Source organism: Hibiscus syriacus, unplaced genomic scaffold (assembly GCF_006381635.1).
Source record: "Hibiscus syriacus cultivar Baekdansim isolate YM2019G1 unplaced genomic scaffold, ASM638163v2 tig00015905_pilon, whole genome shotgun sequence".
In the NCBI taxonomy this organism is placed as follows: domain Eukaryota; kingdom Viridiplantae; phylum Streptophyta; class Magnoliopsida; order Malvales; family Malvaceae; genus Hibiscus; species Hibiscus syriacus.
Window position 1 is genome coordinate 354,860 of NW_024062373.1, and position 15,319 is coordinate 370,178.

Genomic DNA, 15,319 nt, shown 5'->3' on the forward strand with positions numbered 1-15,319 from the left:
AATGATTTTAATTTTCTCATGGATTTCATACCGCCCAACATTGTCAAAAAAAATCAAAAAGAATTTTAAACTATTTAAACTTACTAATCATCCCATGAAATTACGAGAACCTGTTTGTTATATAAATGTGGGTAAACTACGTATATAGTCACCTCTGTTCCCATAGTCCTGTTTCGATAACTAAATTATTTTTTATTCAAAATCATATTTAACGTTATTTTTTGGTTCTATTCTAGTAACATCACATGCCGTTAAAAAATTTAACATTGATATTGAAGTGCCGCCATTAGATAATTTTATGTCATTATTAAAAAAAATTAAAAATAAAATATTACTGCAGAATTTTTTTTTTTTTGCGGTAGATGATTAAAATGTAATGTTTAAGTATGATTTAGAAAAAAATTAAGTGACTAAAGTTAAATCGTGAAAATAGTTGAGTGACTAAATGATTAGTTTACCCTGAAAACTTTAGTAACAAACTAGCGCTATCCAACGGTTTTATCCCATAAACGCCAACGCACTCATTGACCTCAAACCTCAATTCGCGCGTCTTTTTGGGTAAACCTTTCATTTTCTTCTTTAAGTCAATTTTTTTTTCTCTTTCTATGAAACAAACACAAATCTTCTGAGAGGAAAAACTGTTCCTCTCAATCTCTTTTTCTTCAGGTTTGTCTTCAACTCTGCACTTTTTCCCGTCATTTTCATTTTATGTTTGGCTCACGAGAAAATGTAGAGAAAAACTCTAGACGAGAGCTTAAAATCTTTTATCTCCTGTTTTTCAATTTTTGTGAAAATGGCGAATCCTTATTTTTTCTTATGATTATGTAACTGTCCATGCCAATTAATTGGTGATCAGTAATTTAAATTTTTACATATAATCAAGATTTAGTGTATAGAGAGGTGAACAAGGTCGTTAAAATTGGTTCATTAATCTTCATGTGAAAATTTAAGTTAACACTTTGGAGGTTGGAATTGATTTCTTACCATATTGGCTGACGACTAAGTTTGAAAAACGAAAGAAGAAAATAAAAAAGACCAAACCTTAGTGTTTATATCCCCTGTTTCATTTTTCGTGAAAACTGAGGCTAATTCTTGTAAACTTTGTTATTATATTGTTACTGCTAATCTTGAATCATTTTTGGTGATGGATAACTTGAAATATTAGAATGAAATCATGTTTTTCAGAGCTTGGAATTAGGTTATCTCGTGGTCATGGATCAAATGTCAGTTTTTCCTCTTTTCCTTGCATTTTCATCCGATGATATCATCTATAATCAATTCTTGGTTTAACTTTCATTTTAGTTTAAGTTAGAAAACTATGGCAATCCAGAATGCTGTATGCATTATATATAAGATAGTAAGCAAAATTAATGTCAATGGTAAAAATAGTGTTTTTCTCTCTAAAGGTCTCAAGTTCGAGCAACTGCAACTGCAGCTGCATCTGCAAGGTGTGTAGTCAATGACTAAGAAAGATTTTGAATATATATTACCTTGTAATCCCCCAAACTATTCAAAAAAAAATTAGTAAACAAAATAAATGTCTTAAGACAACCACTATATCAAATTTGGATGCAGCTTATAATGCTCCAGAAGAAGGTTACCTCATGTTAGGAATTTAGAGTTGGGAGAAAAATAATTAGTCATTTTCATGTCCCAATGCAAGCTTAATATACTTTGTGTCTTTAACTTTTTGCTTTTGCATTTCATTGTTCTTGCTTCTCATTCTTCCTGCTAAAATTCATCTAAACGGCCACCTTTTACACATTTTATGCCATCCGAAATTTGAGTTTTTCTTTTATTCTCCTAGCCTGCTCTAGGTGTATAATTTGGGATGGTTTCTCATATGAAGATATTGGTTTTGTCAGGAATTAATGAATAATTAACATGTCTACTCCGCGAATTGATCCACTTGCTCAATTAGAAACAACTTATAAAACCCTTCTAGGAGAACTTCAGGTATTGTGGAACATTCCACACGGAAGATACCTTAAATCTTTTATTTTTGTCTCTTGGCAGTTGGCAAGATAATTCCCAGTTCAAATATTCCTCTTCCCTGTTTATATTCAAAAAATTTAACACTAATCTAATATTTACAATTTCATGGTTCCTTGAAAAACAACATTAGATCATCTGGGATGAAATCGGGGAGACAGATGCTGACAGAGATGAAATGCTGCTTGAGCTTGAACGAGAGTATGTGGAAGTATACAGAAGAAAGGTAGATCACGCAAAGCTCTCTGAAGCTAATATGAGGCAGACAATTGCTGATAATGAAGCCGAACTCGCTGCCATCTGTTCAGCAATGGGGGAGAGGCCAGTGCATGTTAGGCAGGTCAGGAATGAAAGAACAATAAATTCTGAATGAAATGATTCCTATTAGATTGAGCTACTTACTTATGGTCCAAACATTTTCAGTCAGATCTAAAAGCTGGAAACTTGAAGGAAAAGCTCGGGAAAATTCTTCCGCAGGCGGAGGAGATGAAGAAAAGGAAAATAGAAAGAATAAATCATTTCATAGACGTCCTGGACCAAATACAAATGATAAGAAATGAGTTAAGTGGATCCATGGAATTAATTTCCTCAGAAATACTTGTAGATGAAACTGACTTGTCCTTGTTGAAGCTTGAAGAATTGCACAGACAGCTCCATGAACTTCAGAAAGAGAAGGTCAGATTTCTTAAGTTTTCAATTCTTTATTGTTTCCACCTCATGAAGACTTATCTTTTGCTTTCTGACTCATCTCTATTGTGCAGAGTAATCGTCTGAAGCAAGTTAAGGACCTTCTTAACATGTTGAACTCCCTCTGCTCAGTGATGGGTATGGATTTCAAGCTCGTAGTTACCGAGGTCCATCCTAGTTTAGGTGAATTTGAAGGATTGAAGAGTATTAGCAATAATACAATTGAGTTGTTAGGTGCAACAATAAATAGGTTGCGGGTAGTTAAGATACAGAGGATGGAAAGGGTAAAAATGAATTTTTTAGTATTTTGCATACTGCAAAATCATTAGCCTCTCCTTTTTCTCTGATTATAATAGTGATTCTTTGATACTTTACAGCTGCAAGATCTTGCAACTACGATGTTGGAGTTGTGGCATCTGATGGATACGCCGATTGAGGAGCAACAGAAATTTCAGAATGTTACACGTAACATAGCTGCTTCAGAAGATGAAATTACTAAAACCAACACTCTCTCTGAGGATTTTATCAACAATGTAAGCGGTACATATTTAAAGGGGACAGTTTAGCTGATCTTCTCTTGGTTCTATAAACTTCTAAAGGTAGGTAAGTTCTTTATTCTTGATTAACAGAGAAATAAATATGCTATATTGTCCAGGTTGATGCAGAAGTTTCTCGGTTGGAAGAGTTAAAGTCGAGCAAAATGAAAGAGCTTGTCCTCAAGAAGATATCAGAGCTAAAGGATCTCTGTAGGAAGACACACCTGGTTCCGGACACTGAATTAGAAGATGTCATTGAAGCTATAGAGCCTGGTACGTGCTGATGATAAATCATTTTCAGCAGGCCATTTGTTATGCCAAACTTTATCTCCCCTTTTCCTAGTCAGTGTCATTCTTACTTTATATCTTCAGGAGTTGTTGATGCTGCAACCGATCTAGAACAAATTGAACTTTGTATTGCTAAGGTTAAAGAGGAAGCTTTTAGCAGAAAAGAAATACTTGAAAGGGTCAGTAAATGGTTGGCGGCATGTGAGGAGGAGTGTTGGCTTGAGGAATATAACAGGGTGAGCATTTTTTTATTCTCTTCAGATTTTTTTTCTTTTGGCTCTAGGATGGCAACCTTGCTTCATTGTACGTTATTTGACAGGATGAAAACCGATATAATTTTGGAATAGGAACTCATATTTCACTCAAGCGTGCTGAGAAAGCTCGTGTCTTGGTTAATAAACTTCCAGGTACATGGTCACACAACTAAACATAGATTTGTAGTTACCATTTCACATCAAGTTGCCCAAATTTTGAGATTTCTTCCATTGAATTTATTTTTTCTACCTGTTTTGAGTAGAATTAGTTAACACGCGCTGAAACTATTCTATATCAATTAATTCAGGAATGACTGAGGCATTGACTACAAAGACCATGGCTTGGGAAGAGGAGAGAGAGACTGAATTTCTGTATGATGGTGTACGTGCTCTAATAACTAACCTCCCTTTAATATTCATGTTCCATATTTGCCAACACTTTTGATATCTAACTGTATAACTAACTATATTAGACGGCAGTAAAGAAATATAAGCCCGATTCAACTACATATATCAAAATCTATATGACATAAATTATTTACACATCAAAATTTATATAAATATGAAACGAAAGTGTGACACGAAAACAATACTCAAATTGCAAGGTCCATCAAACTGACCAATTCTACAATATCCAGGTTCCTCTCCTTTCTATGCTCGAAAATTACGCGACTTTACGAGAGGAGAAAGAGAAACAACGCAATAAGTTGCGGGTAAGATAACTCATTTCCCGATCACAGTGCATATGTTAATATTGTTTCACCAATTTATGAAACTAGGCTGTATGTAATTACGTGGCAATTTCCTTGTTGAAATTCATCTTCATGGTCGTTTTTTGTTCAAGACCAGAAGAAACTTCAGGGACAGAAAATAGTGGAGCCAGGGTTATTTCGTCATTCAAAACTAAGCCTATCAAAGCCACATAGTGCAAAAAAGTATTCCAAGACGTCTAGCTTTAAAAGATCCGCCTTGGGAGGATCAATGCTTAAACTTGATTCAGTTAATTCCCCAAGGACTCTTCAAATACGTTCTAGTAAGAAAGTTGAGCTTATGTTTCAAGACGACCGTTTAAATCATCAGCAGGATGATGCTATTCCAGCTTTCCCAGCCTGTAAGTTCTCTGTCCATGCTTGTTACAATCAAGAACTTCTCGGTTAGACTTGTCAATCCATGTATTCATGTTGTATCCGTGTTTAAGATTACTCACAATCTTAGCTTTCCCTGACACCAGAAGAATTTTCTCTACCCAAATCTGATTTATAGATTCATTTCTCAGTTTAACTCTGTAGCTGCTCAAGAAAGTTGCATACTGTGTTGAAAAATTATAACATTAATAACTTGTGTTATATATATATATATATATATATATATTGATATGTTTGTATATGTGCACCAACTACTAAAGCACCTTTGATCCTTGCTGGGCGAGCAAAAAGGTATGAAAGCCTTACACTTTCTCTATTTGCAGTTAACAGATGCCTGGAAACTGCCGACACTCCCTTTGGAAAGCACTCATCGAATGCTGCAAATGCTAATGAAGTAGATCCGCCACTGGCTCATAAGCCATTCTCGCCCATCTATCCATTATCAAAAGGCAATATGACAAACAAGCTAGAAGATAACGGTGAAGGTAAAACTTCACAGAAAACGGTTCCGACCAATGATCTGTCCAACACCCTGACTTGCTTGAAGATAAATTCTTCAGTCTACGAAGAGAACCGGATGCCAAGGGCAATGCACCCAATGGAAATGACCCGATGGAGACAGACAAAACACAAGCTGCAACAAGACAAACTTAGGAGGACAATGATACGAAGCCAGTCGAAGGAAATCATGAAGAGATCGAAGAGTCGATTGAAGTAAGAAGGCTTGCTTGCATCCGCTCAGATGAACAAATAACATTGATGATACAAGTATGGTCATCTCCAAAATCCTTACTGTTACTTGAAAGCTGAAACTGAATCAAAATTGATTTGATGTTTTTATTCTCATGTTTATAATTTTGGCTGTTGTGCTGTGAGTTGCGAGGTTGTAAAATCCCAGTATTTTCGCCATGAAGTTCATCAGCATTTTCCAGAATCAGAAAATGTCAATCTACTGCAAATGTACATTAAGTTATTATTTTCTTTCCTTTTTTTTTCTACATTTTTGTACCCATTTTTAAATTAATTTTCTTTTTTTTCCTGCCTTCCGTACTTTTTTTTTGTTTAGTTTTCTTTCTTAGTCCGATAGATATAATGTTATATTTATTGAAAAACTTTAAACTATTTGATAATAAATTTTTATTCACACGTATTTCTTCTCATTATTAAATTTAACAACGATTCATTTTTTTTATAAGTAATTTATATTCATCCAAAAGAAAAGCAGCATAGCTGCTACAAAGAACAATCAACATACTAGATCAGCCCCCAATTAGTAAACAAAAACCTATTGGCCTCATCAATCCTATGTATACAATTCCTATACAGCTTGATTTTTACAGCCTCTTTAATCCTATATACAACTATGTCAACTGAACGAGCATGTCCTCTAAAACACCTATGGTTACGCTCCTCCCAAATGTAGTATAAGAAACCAATCCAAGCCAGCTTGAGAATTTGCACTCTGAGGGATTTACCTTTCAGGTTAACAACCAACCAACTAAGGTAGTCATCCCAACTTTGCACGTCATGACGAACCCCACATGAAGCTAAGATAGTCCTCTAGACTTCCTTAGCAAAGAAACAACCTGTGAATAGATGGTCACGAGATTCTAGATCCGATCCACATAAAACACAATCAGTATCCGCAATCAAACCAAATCTGGCCAACCTAACCTTAGTAGGTAGCCTGTTGAGAAGTACCATCCACGAGATAAGGGATAACTTGGGGATATGACCATGGAACCAAACAATTATGTTCCAATTAACCTTCTCCCTGCAGACTCTGATGTTGTCCCAAATTCAGCTGCCTGTAATGTGGCACCAGGGAGTACCAGGAGAAAACAACCTCATTGTCTCTTCTCTTAGCCCCAGCAGCTTCTTCACAATCCAACTGAAGTGGCTTTTACAGTTAACATCCTAGAAATTCACATTTTTAAAACAGTACTCACACAACCATGCAATCCAAAGAGAGCCATTGTTAGCCAGAATATTTTTAATAAGCAGTAAGCACCAGGTTTTATTCCAAATGGTTAGGTCCCTTAGTCCTAAACCCCCTTCTGATTTCAGTGAACAAATCTGACTCCACCCCACACATGCTCTTCTAGCAGGGGAGTCACAGCCTTTCCAGAAAAAACACATGCAGATTCTCTCTATGTCCTTAATGATCCCCTTAGGAAGAACGAGTTGCCTGCTCCAAATAGTTAAAGATACTAAAGAGGACATACTTAACGAGTTGTAATCTTCCACCAAAACTAAGCATCTTAGAGGACCATTGACTAAGCTTCCCTTTGATTCTCTCCAAAAGAGCAGCGCAATCCTTGCTAGTGAGCTTACGAGTGACCAAGGGAACCCTGAGATATCTAACTGAAAGATATGCCACCCTAAATCCAGTAATTAAGTGAATCTGATTAAGAGTGCTATCATTTAAGCCATAAGCATAAAGCTCGGTCTTCATTGCATTCAACTTAAGACCAGATAAATCATAAAATTTCTCCAAGGTGCTCAGAACACCCAAAACAGATTCAAGGGAGCCATGAAAAAACACTAGTAAGTCATCCGCAAAGCAAAGATGGCTAAGTGAGAGTCTCTTACATTTTGGATGAAATCTGAAGATTCTTTGTTTGGCAGCAGCATTCAAAAGAGAGGAAATAACGTTCATCACAATGACAAAAATATAAGGGGATAAAGGGTCCCCTTGTCTAATACCCCTTGCCCCCTTAAAAAACCCACCAAGCTACCATTCAAACAAACTGAGAACATAAGGGTAGTAATACAAACTTTGATCCAATTATAGAACACAGAGGGTAGCCCCATGGCCTCAAGAACAGAAAGCAAGAAAGACCAAATAACAGAGTCGAAAGCCTTCTGCAAGTCAATCTTGATTGCATATCTAGGAGAAAGGCTATTCCTAGAGTATCATTTCACTACCTCTTGAGCTAAAAGGGTATTATCAATAATATTCCTTCTTTTGACAAAGGCAGATTGGTTATGAGAAATCATACCAGGAAAATAATGAGTGGGCCTATTAACAAGTATTCTAGTGATGGTTTTGTATACCAATGAACATAAAGAAATAGGTCTAAATTCCTTAGCCAAACATGCATTTAGGGACTTGGGGAACAGAACTAAGGCAGTAACATTAAAAGTAGACAACAAACAAGATGTTTGGAAGAAATACCTTATAGCAGCAATGAAATCACTGCCTACAATATCCCAGGCAGCTTTGAAGAAGCCAGAAGTGAACCCATCAGGGCATGGGCTTTTGTCTTTCCCTTGTCTAAACAAGGCCTCTTTGATCTCATCATCACTCACCTCCTTAATAAGTAGCAGCATCCACAGGGAGAGAATAGTTCAACAGATTTTTCAAGTTATCAACATAACAACCTTTAACTAATGGATCAGGAGTGCCTATGAGATTAGTGAAATAATCCACTAATTCAGTGGCCATTCCTTCGAAGGAGTCATAGCTCTGCCCAGCCTCGTCTTTAATAATTCTGATCGTATTCCTTTTCTTGTTAAATTAAACCCTTTGGTGAAAGAACTTAGTGTTCAAATCACCTTCCTTCAGCCAATGTACTTTGGCTTTCTGTCTGAAAAAAATAAGATTCAACAATCTCCAAGTCAACTAAATCAACATGAATTCTTCTTTCTTCTTCAAAGCTTCTCTGGTTCGTATGGGCCAGGTTATGAATTTGCATACGCTCCAATTCAACCCTCTTGGTCCTGACCCTACCAGAAATATCAGAGAAATATTTCAGATTGAACTCCTTGAGAAGAGGCTTGAGTCTTCTCATCTTGTTGAACAAACAACTCATGGCAGATCCATTACAATGATTCTGCCAATAAGCCCTGACCGTATTTAAAAATTGATCATGCCCAATCCAGCAATTAAAAAACTTGAAAGGACGTGGTTTCTTGGCTAAGGTTCCCTTGTGAGTCCACAGAAGTCCAAGGCAATGATCAGAAACACTCTGGGCCTTGAATTCCATAAAAGATTCTGGAAAATCCAAAAGCTATTGATCATTAACCAAAATCCTATCCAATTTACGGGCTAAGAAGGCATCCTCTTGTTTGTTAGACCAAGTGAATAAAGGCCCAAGAAAAAGATGGTCTATAAGGTCAAGCCCCTCTAAACAATCCTGGAACTCCTTCATATCAGGAGTGCAATTGACTCCCATGACTTCAAAATCAGAGCTCTCCTCAACTTTGGAAATAATGTTGAAATCTCCCCCAACCAGCCAAGAAGAAGAACCAATAACATTACCAATAATATGTAAATGATCCCTGAGGGCCCTTCTTGAAACACCAATAACAACAAATCATTTTATTAAAAAGATTATTTTCATAGTTTTATAATCCATAAACTTTTTTTCTTCTTTTTTGAATTATAATCCACGAACTTTCAAAGACAAATGAAAAGTAATCCACTAGTAATGTCCAAGTAAGCATCATTTATCTTATTCACATTGCTTGAAATACAATAGCATGGTATAAGGGTGCATGTAGACGACAAATTTTAAAGATTTTAAAATGTTAGTATTTTTAAATGATTTATAATTATTTTATTTGAATAAATGTCTTAGAAAAAATATTATTAGAATTTTGAGTATAAAAACAATTTGTTGACAATAAATATTATAAAATATGTAAGATAACATTATATTTTTTAAAATATATTTTGAAATATATATATATATATATAATAATTTTCATAATGTAAAAATACTTGTTAAAATTAAAAAAAAAAAAAGATCATTCTACTAGATTGTCAAAATGTTGTACTTAAACATCCCTAAAATGTTCTCTATTGCCATAAGTATCCTAAGGTGTAACGTCAATATCTAGCGTGTATATATTTTTATTGTTTTTGTTTGGTTTATTTTATTATTATTATTATTATTATTTTAGCGGGCTCAAACAAAAAACAAACAGCTCAAAAACTCATAACCTAATCTAACCTAGTTAACCCTAGTCCCTATCAGCTACCGCCACCACCTTTTGACACTCAATGACGCTGCCGTTTCAGCCCACTGACAAGAGAACAGATAAAAAAAATGGTAACCATCACACCACAACCAAATTAAATCATCACCAAAGACAAAAAAATCATAGATATAAACATGCAACCAAGGATTCAAAAGGAGGAGGGGAGGATTCGAACACAAAGAAAACAAAACAAAACTGTCGTAACCGGTTTTCGTTCGGGCACGAAATATTTATTTGGCGGGAAAAATGATGTGAATAAATATTTTTTTTTAAATAATTTGGGAGTCGCCATCGACCTTTTGGGTCAGGTAGGTCGAATACCTAAAAATCATCCTTTAAAAGAGTTTTTAAGAAAACATCGATTAAAAGATAAACTGACCTGCGTTTTAACCAAAAATTTGTTCTTTTTAATAATAAAAAGGGATTCGTGGTCGGTTACGTTTAGGGAAGGATTAGCACCCCTACAACGCCCAAAATTGGTACTTTTTAATTATAAATTGTCTCTATTATTAGAAATTAAAAATTCAAAATATATTTAATTTATAATCCTATTATTTTAAAATTATAATTATGAAAAATATATATTAATTTATATATATTTTATAAATAAAATATTTATTTATTTAAAAATATCAGAAAATGACTTCTAGGTGCCTTAAGACAGCTCTTTTCTTTGATATTAAAAAAATAAATAAATAATTAAAATAATTAATATATAATTTATAAAATAAGATATTTATTTATTTTTTTAATATCAGAAAATGGACATCCAGTTATTTTAAGACTGCCCTTTCTTAATATTGGAAAATAAATAAATATTAAAATAGGATTAAAATAAGTTAAAAATAATTAACTAAGATTTTAAATAAATAAAATACATATTATTTATTATATAAATATATATTTATGGTTAAATGATAATAATAATAATAGTAATAATAATTAAAAGTAAACATTAACATATAACTAACAATAAAATTAAAACTATATATATAACTTGTAAAAAAAATTAAATTAGTGATTAAATTATAAACTAATAGCATTAAATACCTAATTCATAATTAATTATTTAAAATTACAGGGATTAAACATGTTATTTTACTCATTTATTTATTTATGGACTAAAATAAAATTATATTAAATTCGAATGTCAAATTAAAATAAATTAAAACATGCTCGGGATTAAAATAACTTTAATTAGAATTAAAGGACTAAATCGTTATTTGTCTAAAATATTTATGTCAGTGACTAAATTATAAAGAAATAACATTAAGAGATCAAATTAAAAAGTTCATAATTTGATTTCAGTGACTATAATGAAAAATTACAAAGATACTGGACTGCGTACGGGGTTTAACTTTTAATTAATTACAGACAGACCCCTCCCCAAAACGGCGTCGTTCGGGTAGGGGTATTTAAGCCCCAATATTACACGGCCTTAAGGCCATTTTTTCATTTCTTCTTTCCTTCTTTCTCTCTAAAAGCCGAGAGAGAAAAATTCTCTCTGGCTTCTCTCTAGCTTCCCTCACCGGAGGGAAGCCGGTCATCAGCAGGCAGCCGTATACCACCGCCATCCCCGCCGCCGGCCACCGTCTCTGGTGGCCGGAAAGTTTCGTTTTACATGAAAATAAAGGCCTTCTCTTCCTAAGGCCAAATCTGGCTTTAGTTTACCCTAAAAAACTCCTAATCGGAGTAAATCTAAGAAAATACCTTTGGTATTTTCTATTCTTCGGCAATGTTTGGCTTCCGGTGATGATCGAGGCTCCAAGGGTAAGTTTCCTTTCTTCTCTCTTTTTTTTAGTTTCTTTTGTTGCTTCCTCTATGTCTCTTCCTTTGTAGGTGGGTCGAGGCTTTTATAGCCTCGACGAGATGTGCCTCGGACCGATCACAATAGTGAAGGCCAGTGAGTCACCAAACCTATGGTGGTGACTCATAAAAACAAGCGACGTGTGCGGCTGTAATGGATCTTCTGGAAACTTTGACGGGGCATCATGGCAGCGGCGGAGCGACTGGAAGTAGAAACGACGCCGCGTGGTCCCTAGGGTATCATCACCCTAGGGTTTGTGCTGAATGCGTGTGGGCCGTTGGATCTGAGCTGAGGCGGCTAGGGTACTGAGATGGAAACCCTAATATGGTTTTAGGGTTTAGCTAGGCCATCTGGATCTGGGCCACCATGTTTGGGTCAATGTTGGGCCTGATGTATCCGAGTTGGGCTTGGAACTGTAATTGGGCCCCGATTTTAGCCTGTTTGTAATAATAATAATAATAATAATAATAATAATAAATAAATAAATAAATAAATAAAAAATAATAATAACATTAAAAAATAAAAAAAATGGGTAAAAAAAAATAGTATCTTCAGCTGCCCCTCTTTACTCATTCTTGTGTTAACAAGAATATGGCAAAGACGAAAAGATAATAAATTTTTTTTTATCCATTTGACTTCACTTGATTATGATGGCAATGTTGAATAATTTCTTCTTTGGGATTAGTTCTTCTAATTATGAACTTTTCCACTGGGGATGACAATTTATCTCCTTCTGTGATGTAATCTAGTAAAGGTTGAACAAGCTCTTCTCATTGTGAACTTCTTCTTCTTCAGATGAGTTCTTCTCATTGTGAACTCCTTCTGAAATGCTGACGATGATATATCTCCTTCTGTGATAGAGTCATGCAAAAGGTCGAACAAGCTCTTCTCATTATGAACTTCTTCTTCTTTCTTCAGATGAGTTCTTCTCATTATGAACTTTCTCTGGAAAAGTTGATGCTGATCTATCTCCTTCTATGATAGAGTCATGAAAAAGGTTGAACAAAATTTTCTCATTATGAACTTCTTCTTCCTCTTCAGATAAGTTCTTCTCATTATGAACTTTCTGGAAAAGTTGATCCATCGAATGATGAATTCAAACAAAAAGTTGAACAAATTCTTCTCATTATGAATTTCTTCTTCCTTCTTCAGACGAGTTCTTCTCATTATGAACTCTACCTGGCAATGATGATCCATCAAATGATGAATTCAAACAAAAGGTTGAACAAATTCTTCTCATTATGAACTTCTTCTTCCTTCTTCAGATGAGTTCTTCTCATTATGAACTTTCTCTGGAAAAGCTGACCCATCAAGTGATGGATTTGAGCAAAAGGTTGAACAAATTCTTCTCATTATGAATTTCTTCTTCTTCATATGACGAGTTCTTCTCATTATGAACTCTACCTGGCAATGTTGATCCATCAAATGATGAATTGAAACAAAAGGTTGAACAAGCTCTTCTCATTATGAACTTCTTCTTCCTTCTTCAGATAAGTTCTTCTCATTATGAACTTTCTTTTGAAATGATGATCCATCGAATGATGAATTCAAACAAAAAGTTGAACAAGTTCTTCTCATTATGAACTTCTTCTTCCTTCTTCAGATGTGTTCTTCTCATTATGAACTCTAACTGGCACTGTTGATCCATTGAGTGATGGATTTCAATCTTTGCTAAAATCTTTGAAATTCCTGTCAAAATTCAACATGGATAAAATAAATGAAAATGCACCTATTTTTGCAAATGCCTAAATATGATGCATGAATGTTATGTTTATTTTTATTTGATTTCAAATTGGTGAACTTAGTATTTTTTTTCAGTTGTGTAGAAATCCAATAAATCTTTCTTCTTCAAATCGGAGAATCTATCATCTTTGAAAAATGTAGATGTAGATATAATGTCACAAAACCCCTTGAGAACAAAACTCAATGGCACAGGCTCTTGAAAAGTTTGCACTCATGTAACATGTTGATTTTGATAACTACTCATCTAATTATGAAGTGATCTCTCAATATGATTTCACAGATATTGATAGTTCTTTTGATACCGAGAAAATCCTGAATTCTGATTCTGATGAGGAGAGTAAACTGTTAACTTGACAAAAATGGGATACTCAAATGCTATGTCTTTAATAGTCATAGAGATATAATCCTGATTAATCAATTACAGAGTTGACAGATTTTATATGTGCTTCTCAAATGGCTAAGGCTGCTGACACACTTCTTCTGGTAAAAGATAGGAAGCCATACAATGATCCCAATTACAAGAAAAGGTGAAACTTGGGCTATGATTTTCTTAAAAAAGAAGAAGCAGAGGAAGCTTGAAAAGAAGCTTCTTAATGAAGACGATCATGCAATTCATCTTTCAATTCTAATGATTGGTTCTGGGGTTCCTACCGAACCAGATCAGATAACTCAAAGAACACTTCCAGAAGATGCTATTAGGTCTTCTTATTTCTAGTATGATAACGTGGCACTTGCTCCAGTTAATGTTTGGACTGGAATATCACAGTACTTATTCGATGTAGAGCCATAATTTGTAGATTCGAAGCATTTTCATGCTGCTACACTGAAAAGGGGCTATATTCATAATCTACCAATTGAGAACAGATTTCTTCTTGTTCCGCTTCCAAATAACTCTATGATGGTAATAATTTGTTTTCTTTTTAACAATGATTGCAAACGTTGATAAGACTTACTTTGTATTCCATGCCTTTAAAAGTATTAACATAAAGTGATATTCATAAATCTTTAACTTATTATGTTAATCCATTTACCAAATAAAAGAATAAGTTGAATTTTCGAAAATAAATTGAATCTCAAATAAATTGAATTTAGAGAAAATAAACTTAGAAATTATTAATAAATAGATAGAATTGTATTCAAAGTTATGGCAAGCATAGGAATGATAAAAATTCAAATGACTCAACAAATTATTAGCATAAGTATTTCTAAATTAATCAAATTTATATAATTTAGAGTACTAATGTAAGCTTTTGTCTGAAAGATCTCAAACGTTGTCAGAATGCTTGTAGATGTGAAGTTCCTCCCAAACTATCAAAATCTTAAGAGGGTTCAATTGCCAGATGCCTAATATCAACATGCATTTGAGCCGCCCTTTCAGGTTTTCAACTCAAATCCTTCCTTTGGTTACATGATGCCCTTTTGTGGGTTTTCATCTTGACCCCCCTTTTTTCTTTTTTTTCTTTTTTCTTTTTTCTTCTTCTTCTTCTCTTTTTTTTCTTTTTTTTTCCTTTTTTTTTTAATTTTTTTTCAAGCATAATATTTCTTGACAGAATCCGAGTTTATTGGATTTCTCAGAATTTTCCATCCATTTCTGCCAAGATCAACGCTCCTCCGGAAAAGGCCTTTTTTACAACGTATGGCCCTTCCCAATTAGGCATCCATTTCCCACGGAAATCTTTACGTATAGGCAAGATCTTTTTTAGTACTAGATCACCCTCTTGGAATTCTCTTGGATGTACTTTCTTGTCATGAGACTTCATCATCCGTTTCTGATACATCTGTCCATGGCAAATAGCTTTCAATCTTTTCTCCTCAATAAGGTTCAATTGATCAAATCTAGCTTGGATCCATTCAGATTCATTCAATTTTGTTTCTCTCAAA

At 34.3% G+C, this 15,319-nt stretch overlaps 1 pseudogene; it reads left to right on the forward strand.

Moving 5' to 3' along the window:
* Nucleotides 1–1,884: 1,884 nt before the first annotated feature.
* Nucleotides 1,885–5,712, forward strand: LOC120208053 (annotated as a pseudogene).
* Nucleotides 5,713–15,319: the final 9,607 nt, after the last annotated feature.